Source organism: Gossypium arboreum, chromosome 3 (assembly GCF_025698485.1).
Source record: "Gossypium arboreum isolate Shixiya-1 chromosome 3, ASM2569848v2, whole genome shotgun sequence".
Taxonomy (NCBI): Eukaryota; Viridiplantae; Streptophyta; class Magnoliopsida; order Malvales; family Malvaceae; genus Gossypium; species Gossypium arboreum.
In genome coordinates this window covers 136,295,629-136,308,181 of record NC_069072.1, presented here as the reverse complement: position 1 = coordinate 136,308,181, position 12,553 = coordinate 136,295,629, and positions in this window count along the sequence as shown.

The following is a 12,553-nucleotide window of genomic DNA, read 5'->3' as shown; positions in this document are numbered from 1 at the left end:
TCGAGTTGATAAGAAGAGTTACAGAAGTTTAGTTGGTTGCCTGCTCAATTTAACAGCTACAAGGCCAAACACCATTATGTAGTTAGCCTTCTATCAAGGTTTACGCATTGCTGCAATATAGCTCATTTCAAGGCTACTAAAAGAGTCTTATGGTATGTCAAAGGAACCTTAGACCATGGTATGAAGTTTGAGAAAGCTGAAGAACTGAAGCTGGTTGGCTATCAGACAGTGATTGGGCTGGTTTAGTTGATGATATGAAGAGCAAATTGGGCCACTTATTCACTCTAGGCTCAGGTGTTTTTAGTTAGAGTTCTAAGAAGCAACAGACAGTAGTTCAATCCATTACAGAAGCAGAGTATATTGCAGCTGCTACTGCTATTAATCAATCCATTTGGCTCAGGAAACTTTTGAGTGACTTGAAGGCTGATCAAGTGGAAGCAACAGATATCAAATTTGAAAATTAGTCAGCTGTTGAAATTGCCAAGAATCCTGTGTTTCATGGCAAGAACAAGTATTTCAAGATCAAGTATTATTTTGTGAGAGAGGCAGAATTGTCAAAGGAAATCAACTTGTTCCATTGCTGCTCGGAGGTTCAACTTGCAGACATTTTGACCAAGCCATTGGCTGCCACAAGGTTCGAGTACTTGAGAAAGGAAATTAGAGTCTGTTGATTTGTAGCCAAGGAGGAGTGTTGAAAGTTGGCAACAGACCTATAGCATGCAAGTGTCCAAGCAACAATGAAGCAGCATGCATGCAGCATGTAAATATCCATGGTGTATTTTAATCATTAAACTTTTGTAACATGTTACTTGTGTTTGATTTGATTGCAATTTTTTTATTAGCTAAGGTTAGTCATGTACTTAGCAATTTTTAGTAGGTTTTAGGTTATCATGAAGCTAATTTTATAGCTTGTTTACCTGCACAAGCAAAGTTTATTTTTCTTCCAATGTAATAGAACCATATATGTACATGTTATTTTTGCTTAATGAAGTAATGAGATAAGTCAACTTCTTTTCTCCTTCAACATCCGGTCCTTGCTCCTTTTTTTCATCTTTCAACACAAAGTTGGCCAATTACGCTTTCCATGGAGAAAGCTTAAAGGTAAAACCTCCAACCATAACCCATTAGACCATAAATTTTGGCAAATCTTATACCGTTCCTTTGGTACTTAAGATTAAACTATTTTTTGGGCAGAACATGACTCCAGCAATAATTGCTAGCGTTGAGACAATGATGAAAAAGTGGAAAAGTCAAGAAGGCAAAGAAATCGAAGTGTTCCATGAATTTAGATTGTTGACTTCAGAAGTGATATTAAGAACAGCTTTTGGCAACAATTACTTGGAAGGAGAGAAGATTTTTTATATGTTAAAAAAGTTGTCAATCATTTTGGGCAGAAATATTTTCAAGACTAAAATTCCTTTCATCAAGTATGTTGCCTCTAAACCTTAATTTTATATTATTTGGGAGAAAGGGTTGTTCAGGTTTAATCAATGCAAGTAATTTGCCACTATATTTAATGACTAGTTACCACCCTCTAAAGTTTAATCAATCCAAAATTTTGCCATGAAAAATGTATGGCACTATCCACTATCTTTGTTCATTCCACGTATAGAGCTGACTTTTGTTTTTTACAGCAAAATTTGGAGAACTACTGATTTACTTGAGTCAGAGAAACTCGAAAAACAAATACACGATTGTGTGCTGGAGATTGTTAAGAAAAAGGAAAACAAATTTGTGAGTGGAGAAATTGATGGCTTCGGAAATGATTTTTTAGGATTGCTAGTGAATGCCTATCATGATTTGAATGACAAAAGCATGCTTTCAATGGAAGATTTGGTAGATGAATGCAAAACATTCTACTTTGCTGGACAGGAAACTGTCAATTCCTTACTTGCTTGGACTATCTTGCTTATAGCAATCCATGGAGATTGGCAAGAGAAAGCAAGAGGAGAGGTGATTGACATATTTGGTAACCAAAATCCATATCCTGAAGGCATTGCCAAACTCAAAATTGTAAGCAATTTGTCTAATCATTTCAATATATTGTTGATTGCAGATGTAACATATACTATCGTAATCAATTACGATGAATAATGTGCATTTAATACATCTGACATATTTTAATTTTGACAGATGACCATGATCATTAATGAAACTCTAAGATTGTATAGCCAACCAAGTGGCATGATGAGAAAAGTTGAAAAAGAAGTTCGCTTGGGAAAGCTAGTTTTACCTGCTAATATAGATCTTCAGATTGCAAGTATTGCATTTCATTATAACCCTCAATTATGGGGAGATGACGTGTATCTTTTTAAACCAGAGAGATTCGCCGAAGGAATTGCCAAAGCTACCAATTACAATGCTGCTGCATTTTTTCCTTTCGGATTAGGACCTCGATCTTGTGTCGGTATGACATTCGCAACCACGGAAGCAAAGATTGCTCTCTCCATGATTCTACAACGTTGTAGCTTTACCCTCTCTCCTACTTATGTCCACTCACCAATAAGTCCTCTCACCCTTCAACCACAACATGGAATTCAAGTAATACTCCACTCACTGCATATTGAATAATGATGTTTGAAGTATTCAACATGGAATTCAAGTAATACTCCATTAACCAATAAGTCCTTTCAACTTCTTTCCATGAAACTCCTGATCTTTCCTTTGAAGCGCATTCGATCTCACGTCTTCCTGTATTGGCAACAATACCCATACCAATTGAGCTAAGACTAAATTGACAAATTTAAACTTATATTCTTTTTCAGAATTGTAATATGTCTTATACAACTACAAAATTAAATTTTTAACTTTTTTACGGCACTAACAATGTTGTTTGCACCACCATGTGCAACACTTTAAAGCTCAATCAATTATTATTGTTATTGTTTAACATATATTATTATAGCTCCAAGAATGTTGTTACGGACCATAAGCAATACATAGGTAAATGTTAGTAAATGTACTAGAACCACATGGATAGCTAAGATTAATTAATCATTAGTGTAACAGGCTAATTTTATCCGGCCTAAAGAAAAACAAACAAAATAGATAAATTAAAAAATGAACAAGTCTATCTTACAAGCCCAATAGCAAAGTCTATTTACAAAACCCAAACCCAATGTTACACAAGCCCAAGCCCACAACCTAAAATTTTTTCAGAAAATAAAAAAAACCCTAGATCCCCTATGCGTCGCTACTCTTGGCCATGTCAGCGGATGCATCGCCCGAGGACTACCTCCCTGCCATCATTTCATCAAAATGGCAAGGGTGCGACTCCCTATTGTCGTTGACCACCACCAGGACCTGCAAGAAGAAAGAGACAGAAACAACAAAAAAAATATACAAAAATGAATATTATGCAATAGATTTGGCTATAAAAGCCATAATAACCACATGTATTATTTTACAGAGAGCAATCGAAATAGAATACGAAAAAAAAAGATTCAAAAAGGTAATCTATTTACTCGATATTTATTTTCTTTTCAAAAAAATATAAAATAAATACAATAAAAATAGAAAGTTTAAAGTTCTTACCGATCTCATTGTGTTGCCGTCGTGGGTTTGCAAGGTCATCGTCCCCGAGGAAAGACGACCTCTTTTGAAAGGCCCTTGGATTCCTCTGGAATTGCCTGGACTTTGTCGGAGGAGAGGGCGTGAGGGGTATGCATTCAAAAAAAGTGACCAAAAGTTGTTTCTTTTTGGATTTTTTTTTAAATAGAAGGCACCGCCTTCAGATCTAGGTTTTAGGAACCAAAGAGGCTAAAAAATAAATTTTTTTACAACTCCGGCCATTGAAGGTGATGCTCATCGTCGCAGATGACTGGTATGGCTAATGGTTAATCGACATACAATGGTTAACATGGAGAATTTTTGAGAGAAAAAAAAGGGCTTAAAGTTTTTTTTTTAAAAAAAAACTAAATCTGAAATGATTTTTTTTTTAAATTTGACTTATATAGGTGTTACCAAACGACGTCGTTTTGGCCAGGTTTCAGAGGTCCCAAAATGGCTTTGTTTCAGACTTGACACGCCGACCTGAACCGGATCCCCTAAGATCAGCGTGTTTTCGTGGAAAGGGTCTATTTATGGCCCTGGTCCTTCTGCCATTAAGTGTTTTTAATCTAGTCCTAATTTCACTATTTTTTTCTTTTTAGAAATTATGCCATTCATTTTAGATTCGCTTTCAGTTTGGTTCTTACACTATTAACCCTTCGGGGAATGACGCGTGTACTGTTTTGGATTAATTGTTCCCGGACTCTCTAAACTTTTGTATCGCATTTTAGTTTAATCCTTTATATCCTATTTTTTAATTTAGACATTAGATTTTGTTAGACTTTCAATTTAGTCCTTTATTTCCCCTTTCTTTATTTAATTTGCAATTTATAATTTAAGTTTTGCTTAAACTTCAATTTAATCCCTTATTTGGTTAATTTTGCCTCTTTATTTACTATATCATTTATTTTAACACTTAAAATTTACGTTATTTACATTTCCTTTTATTTATCGTTTTATTTTTATTTTACCCTTGTTATTATTGTTATAATTATTTTATTTATTCATATTATTATTATGATAATAATTATCATATGATTTTGTTATTATTGTTAATAATCGATATTCTTATTACTATTATAGTTGCATTATTATCGTTATTTATCAACATGGTATTTATTTATTTATTTACTTATTATCCTAATATCATCATTTCATTTTTACCCACTGTGACTATTTTATTTTATTTTGCTATCACCATTCCATGTGTCATATTACAACATATTTATTCGTTTTTTAATAAACTAAATGTATATCGTTTTAAAAGTTACATTCGCTTTACATAACGCCTAGGAAATAATAAAAATCAAGACAATGTTCATTATTTTTGGAATTTGGAGAGTCGTGCTCTTAACTTAATGAGTATGGCCTCTTTCTAAAACTGAAGTAATCGAATATCCTATTTAAAAATAAAAATCGAGATTTAAGTAATGATCAGATGGTGATTATTCTTGTTTTCGAGGATTCAAAGCATCGTGTCCAAACTTACGACGCATGATCTTTTCTTCTCGAGTAACTTGAAATAAGGCTTTTTCATAAAATTTAATTTAGTTAAGCGATATTTTAATTAAAAAACATCATGCAAAGAGGGATCATATTTTAATTTCTCTTCGAACTTTCAACTTCCGACATCAAAGCATCAAGTAATCAACTAGTTACCAATTTTGGGCATTATGAGGGTGCTAATCCTTCCTCATACGTAACCGACTCCCGAACCCATTTTCTGGATTTGTAAGACTAGATATTACAGTTTTAGTAAATCTAACATTTTATTAAAATGACCGAGTCTTGAGGTGATCCGATCACACCTAAATAAAAAAGGATTGGTGGCGACTCCATTTTTTTTTTTTAAAATAAAAAGTCGATTTCCAAAAACGTTTCGACAATTAGCATTTCCTTAGAGTTCTAAAACATTAATTACATTTTTTTCTTCAAATGATAAAGAAAAAGTTACTCAAACCAAAAGAGTGAGCAAAGCAACTATAATTTACAAATTGTTGGAATGAAGAGAATAGTAAATATCATAAATTATGAAAGAAGGATATGGCTAATTATATTAATAAGAGATAGATAAATTTTATTAATTATTAATTTATTGTTAATATTTCCCTGTATGTAGTTCCCAAACATAGAGATTCCCTCCATATATCGTTCATATGCTGCAACTGGACAAAGATTAAAGGCCATTTTTAATTGAAAACTCGACGAGTAATATATGAAGTAATTGTATTTTGATCATGTTTATCTCAATCCTCCTAATTAGTTGTAAGGCGTAATAGACATTGATGTTTTAACTTATAATAATATGTATGACATATACTCCCAACTAATCTTCATGTTGTTCCAAGGAACCAAAAGGAAAGACGACAGTAATATCACATTAAATTATCACTTAAGTCCTTGTTGAATATGGAAATCACAATACAAATATTAAAGGAACATCTGGATTCAGTGTTAAGAGAAGAAAAATTGAGTGGTTTTGATGGAGCTTGTAATTCTTGTCCCATGTTCTTTGTTACTCATAGCTTTAATCAAGTTCTGTTATGATTACTTGTGAGTGCCTCTTAGCATACAGCATATGTTGAATTCTCAGGGAATCAAAGGACCTCCTTACAGATTCATCCATGGCAACAATAAGGAAATTATCAAAATGAGAAAGGAAGCTATGAGCAAACTTAAGGCCTTGAGTCATGATATATTTCCCAAAACGCAGCCACATATGTACTTCTGGATCAAAAAATATGGTAAGATGGATGCATGTTTTTCACTATGATATATAAACTTGTAGATTGAAGCAAGAAAAAGGATCGACCCCTTTGTCTTTTATATGATTAGGGAAGAATTTTGTTTATTGGAACGGTATTCGAGCTGAAGTGGTGATTTCAGAGCCTGAACTAGTCAAAGAGGTTCTGAAAAATAGTGAAAATGTCTTTCCAAAAGCAAAGCCATCAATTTATGTTAGCAAGCTACTGGGAAACGGGCTTGCGACAATCGGTGGTGAAAAATGGGTGAAGCATCCGAAGTTGACGAATTACGCTTTTCATGGGGAAAGCTTAAAGGTAAAGTCTTAAAATATATCAGTATATATAGTAGAATTATCCATGTAGAATGAAAATATTTTGGCAAATTTTATGTTGGTGCTTACATATTCGGGAAATGTTTGGGTAGAACATGACATCGGCAGTAATTGCTAGCGTTGAAACAATGCTAAAAAGGTGGAAAGGCCAAGGCAAGGAGATTGAAGTGTATCAAGAATTTAGATTATTAACTTCAGAAGTGATATCCAGAACAGCTTTTGGTAACAATTACTTCGAAGGGGAGAAGATTTTTGCCATGTTGAACAAGTTATCAATAATTATGGGCCGAAATCTTTTTAATACTAAAATTCATTTGATCAGGTATTTTCCCCCTAAGCTTAATTAATCCCAAATTTTGCCTTGATTTGAACTCGCTTTTGAATGCAAATTAATTTTAGATTTTCATTCCCTATGGATTTGGTTTTCTTCTTATATATGGCTGACCTTGGTTTGCTTTTACAGCAAGTTATGGAAACCTGCTGATTTGCTAGAGTCTGAAGAACCTGCAAAAGAAATAAAAGATTGTGTGATTAAGATTGTCAAGAAAAGAGAAGATAAAGCTATAAATGGAGAAGCTGATAGCTTCGACAATAATTTTCTAGGATTACTTATAAATGCCTATTATGATTCGGATGAAAATAACAGACTTTCATTGGAAGACTTGGTAGGTGAGTACAAAACATTTTACTGGACCGGACACGACACTGTAAATGCCTTGCTTACTTAGACTCTTTTGCTTTTAGTAATCCATGGAGATTGGCAAGAGAAAGCAAGAAGAGAGATGATTGACATATTTGGTAACCAAAATCCACATCTTGATGGCATTGCAAAACTCAAAACTGTAAGCAAACTGTCAACCATTCCAATTCTCATTCGGAAAGGCTTTTCAGTCACGTTATGTTTATCGCAATTGCCAACCTAACAAATATTATTGCGTTGTGACTATTATTTAAATCCTGGCCTATACTACAATGCATTTAGTACATTATACTCTTTAAAGTAATATGTTGTATTCTACAGATGACCATGATCATATATGAAACTCTAAGATTGTATGGTGCCACAAATGGCCTACCAAGAAAAGTTGCAAGAGAAGTTCAGGTGGGAAAGTTAGTCTTGCCTGCTAATATAGATCTTCTTATTGCAAGGGCTGCACTTCACCATGACCCCCTGTAACATCCAAAAATAGGGCCTAAACGGAACAGTAGTTGCGAAACCACAAATTCGAGGTAGAAAAATTTATTTTATTGTTATTTTGAGGTTCATGGTATGATTGCATGATTGTGTGAAAATTTCGTGATGAAATTCTATGCATAAAGTGCTTAAATTGAGGTTAGGGACTAAATCGAATAATTTGTAAAACTTGCATTCTAGAAGTTTTTAGTATGAAATTGCTTTGGAATATTAATTAGGAGGGTTCAAATAACAATTTGACCAATTTTAAGTTCATGGACAAAAATTAGGACATGGAAGGAATTTTTGAAAGTTTAGTAAGGAGGGATAATTTGGTCGTTTGGATAGTAAATGAATTAAAAAGGGAAAAATAACACAAAAATGGTCATCTTCTCAATTAGTTTCTGCCGATTTTTGCTCTCCTCCATATCTGGGGTTTCTTCAACTTTCAAGCCTCCTAGTAAGTGATTCTAAGCTCCGTTTTTAACGATCTTTACGTTTTTGGAGTCCCGATAACTTGATTAAGCTTATTCTAGCAATAATTCAACCTAGGGTTCATAGTTGGAAAAATACCCATAGCTAAAATTTGTGTATTTTAGTGTTTTATGATAGAATATGAGGTTTTAAATTATGTTAAACAACTTATGCTACTCGGTTTTAAGTAAAAACGAGTAAAAGGGCTTAAATCGAAAAAAAATACCAATAGTCATAAGTATATGTTAGAGTGTGACTTTGATATTGCTATAGAAGGGAAAAATGATCAGCATGTCATAAAACATAAGAAAATAGGATGAAGTTTAATTTACGAGCCTTGGGGCAAAAGTGCAAATATGTGAAAGTTTAGGGGTAAAAATATAATTTTGCCAAAGTTTAGGTCACGGACTGTTTTAATTAATGTGAATATTAAATAAGTTAAATTTGCTATTATAGATCAAGAAGAACAAAATTTGGAGTAGATCGGGAAAAGAAAAGTAAAGGACTAAATTGTAAAGTTTAGTCACATTTTGTATCAAGGTAAGTTACAAGAAATAAATGCAATATTCTTTTATTTTACATTATTATTGTCAATTTCCAGAATTTATATATTTATGTTATGAAAATATTTAAAGTCGAATTTAAGGTGAAGTGACAGAGGAAAAGTGTTAGAAAGCCCCGGTTGAACCCTAGGAATGTTAGGATATTAGGATTGACAGGACAGAACATAAATGAGCCATGTAAGTCCATATTAGAAATATGGCTTTGGAGACAGGATTGAGCCATGTAAGTCTATATTATATATGGCATTGGAGACAGGAATAATTCATGTAAGTCCATGTCAAAGACATGGCATTGGCAGGATATTGAAAGACAGGAACGACTCTAGTATCCTTAGTATTCCGAGTGGTTCAACGGGTCAGGGTACGAGTTAAATTACAGTGAATTAACAGAAAAGGAAAAGTAGATTATATTTATGAAAAAGGAAAGGTCAGATAAGAAAGAAGGTAAGGGAATAAAGAAGAAGATAGAAATTGAGAAGTAAAGAAATTTATGATGTTAGATGATATTATGCATAATTATCCATTATGTTGAATGTTGTGATTTATTTGCTTGTAAGCTTACTAAGCCTAGTGCTTAATCTCTTTATTTTCTTCTTCTTATAGTACTTATCTAGCCACTGGGAACGAAGGAAACGCGTCGGAGGCCGATCACACTATCAAAGAAATAACTCAGTATAATTAGACGTTTTGTTTTGGGTATGGCTCGTATAGAAACTTAGCTACTTTTGGTATAATATGAACAATGAATGATGTGTAAATACTTGCTAGTAATTAGCTAATAAAATGGCTGATGATATACATGTTTATTAATATGTATGATTGAATGGTGATTATCACATGAAAATTATGAAAATGTGAAAGTAACCTAAAAATGATTCAAGTAATGTAAATGACTTAAATTTGAAAAATCACTAAAAATTGTAGAAACATAGTTTGAAGATGAATAATATATGAAATTAAATCTTATTATGTCTATTTTCTTATGGAATAAGCAAAACAGGTAAAGATATTATATTTTATGAGATATCTGAGTTTTAGTGAAATAAGGTTAGAGCAATTTTTGGATCCCCTATTTCAAATTTGGAAATTCACCATAAATTGTAAAAAACTAATTATAAGGTGTAATTTATATGGTTAGAATCCTTGTTTAGTCTAGTTTTAAGAGAAACAAACGGCTTAGTCATATGAAGTTTTTACAGGAAGAAACATGGTTCGTAGTAAGAAGAGGTTAGTGCAATCGAGTTTTGAAACAGGGGAAACTTTAACTAATAAAATGTACTAATTGGCCAAGTAAAAAATTCAAAAAAAAATTAGTAGATAGATATATGAGTCTAGTTTCAGGAAAAATTTACGGATCTTAATTTCAAGTTTTGAAACTCGAGAAATGAATTTTTAAGCAACCATGATGCAGAAAAAGTTTATTCCAAAAATTAAAATAAGTGGTTTAGAGTTGTTTAAAAGGTAAGATAAGTTTAGTAACACCTCAAGCTTGACTTCGGTGACGGTTTCGGGCGTGGGGGTGTTATATTTATTGGTATCAAAGCAGGTTTAGTCGGTTCTCGGAACAGTTAGTGTGAGAAATAGTCTAGCTATACATGCCATACTTGTATTTTGATAGTGTGACGACTCCTGACGATTTTTAAATATTTTGTTTTATAGTAATGGATCCCGGGCGAGCTGGTGATGATGATGTAGAAAGTAATGCGCATGCTCCCGCAGAAGGGGCAGCGCCATCTGAGAATAGGCCAGTAATAGTTGATCAGGGAGGAGTGACTCGAGAAGCTCTCTTCCGAGCTTTGAATGATTTGTTTGTGAGTTCGTTTGTACGAATATTTACAGTTAGACCTCCACCCTCATGATTCTCAAAGCTACCCATGTAGCTCAAGCTTCCCCACCACAGTGCAATGGTAAGAGAAAAGCCACCAGTTGATAGAATCAGAAACAAGGGCGTAAGAGTTCGAGCAACAAAAGATGATGATGCGAAAGAGCGAATTTTGGTTAGAAAATACTATCAGAGTCTTTGACGAATTATCTTGTACACCCGAGGAATGTATAAAATGTGTAGTATCACTTCTTAGAGATTCAGCCTACTTTTGGTGGAAGACACTTGTATCAGTTGTACCGAAAGAGAGGGTCACTTGGGATTTCTTTCAGGAAGAATTTCATAAAAAGTACATCAGTTAGAGGTTTATTGACTAGAAGAGTAAGGAATTCCTGGAATTGAAACAAGGCAATATGACGGTGACCGATTATGAGCGTGAATTTGTCAGGTTTAGTAAATATGCTCAAGAATGTGTGTCCACAGAGGCTATCATGTGTAAAAGGTTTGAGGATCGATTAAATGATGATATCCGACTGTCAGTGGGTGTCCTAGAAATAAAAGAGTTCGTTATTTTAGTTGAGAGAGCCTGTAAGGCAGAGGAGCTGTTAAAAAGAAAAGGCAAAGTTGAGACAGAGACACAAGATACAAAGAAAAGACAGATGAGTAGATCATTTCAGGCTACATCCAAGAGGCCCAAAGAGTTTTCTACCAGATCTAGCTTTTCGGTAGGGCAATCTAGTCAGAATAGAGGTAGCAGATTTAAGGATCCGAAGGCTCAGACGACCTCGACTACGAGTGTAGGTAATGTCAGACAGGGTAGATCAGGGTGTCCACGGTGTGGTAGACTTCATTATAGTCCTTGTCGGGCAGGCGAAAATGTTTGCTATAAACGTGGTGCTCCAGATCATTTTGTATGAGAATGTCCAGAAGTGGCTGGCCGAGAGGTAACACAGAGTGCTAGATCCGAAAATGCTCCTACTAGAGGCAGATCACCGAGGCAACCGGGAGTAGGAGCAAGTAACAGAGGTACCTCTAGAAATTTGGCTGTGAGACCAAATGTTAGAGCCCTTGCAAGGACTTATGCTATTCGTGCACGCGAAGAGGCATCCTCCCCCGATGTGATTACGGGTACATTTTCTCTACATGATATTAATGTCATTGCTCTGATTGATCTGGGTTCGACTCATTCTTATGTTTGTATGAAATTGATGCCTAGTATAAGTATGCCTATAGAATCTACAGAATTTGTGATTAAAGTATCGAATCCATTAGGCAAGCATGTATTAGTAGATAAAGTATGTAGAAATTGTTCTTTAATGATTAGAGGCTCTGCTTTTCCTACCGATCTCATGCTATTGCCATTTGATGAGTTTGATGTGATTCTTGGTATGGATTGGTTGACTACATATGATGTGATAGTGAATTGTGGAAAGAAATTCATTGAGTTGAAGTGTGAAAATAGTGAAATTCTTCAAAGTTAATTCGTAAGAGTCGATAGTTTATTTCCATAATTTTGTTATGTCGCTTCGTAAATGTTTGAGAAAAGGGTATGAAGCTTATCTTGCTTTTGTGTTGAACACTAAAGATCTAGAATTGAAAATTGAATCAGTACCTGTGGTATGTGAGTTTCCCGATGTGTTTCCGGAAGAACTACCAGGTTTGCCTCTTGTTAGAGAAGTTGAGTTTAGTATTGAGTTGATTCCAGGTACCACGCCCATTTCTATTGCTCCTTATAGAATGGCTCCGTTGGAATTGAAAGAATTGAAAGCTCAATTGCAAGAATTAACAGATAAAGGTTTTGTAAGACCCAGTAGTTCACCATGGGGTGCACCAGTGCTATTTGTGAAAAAGAAAGACGGATCGATGAGATTGTGCATAGATTATCGGCAACTTAA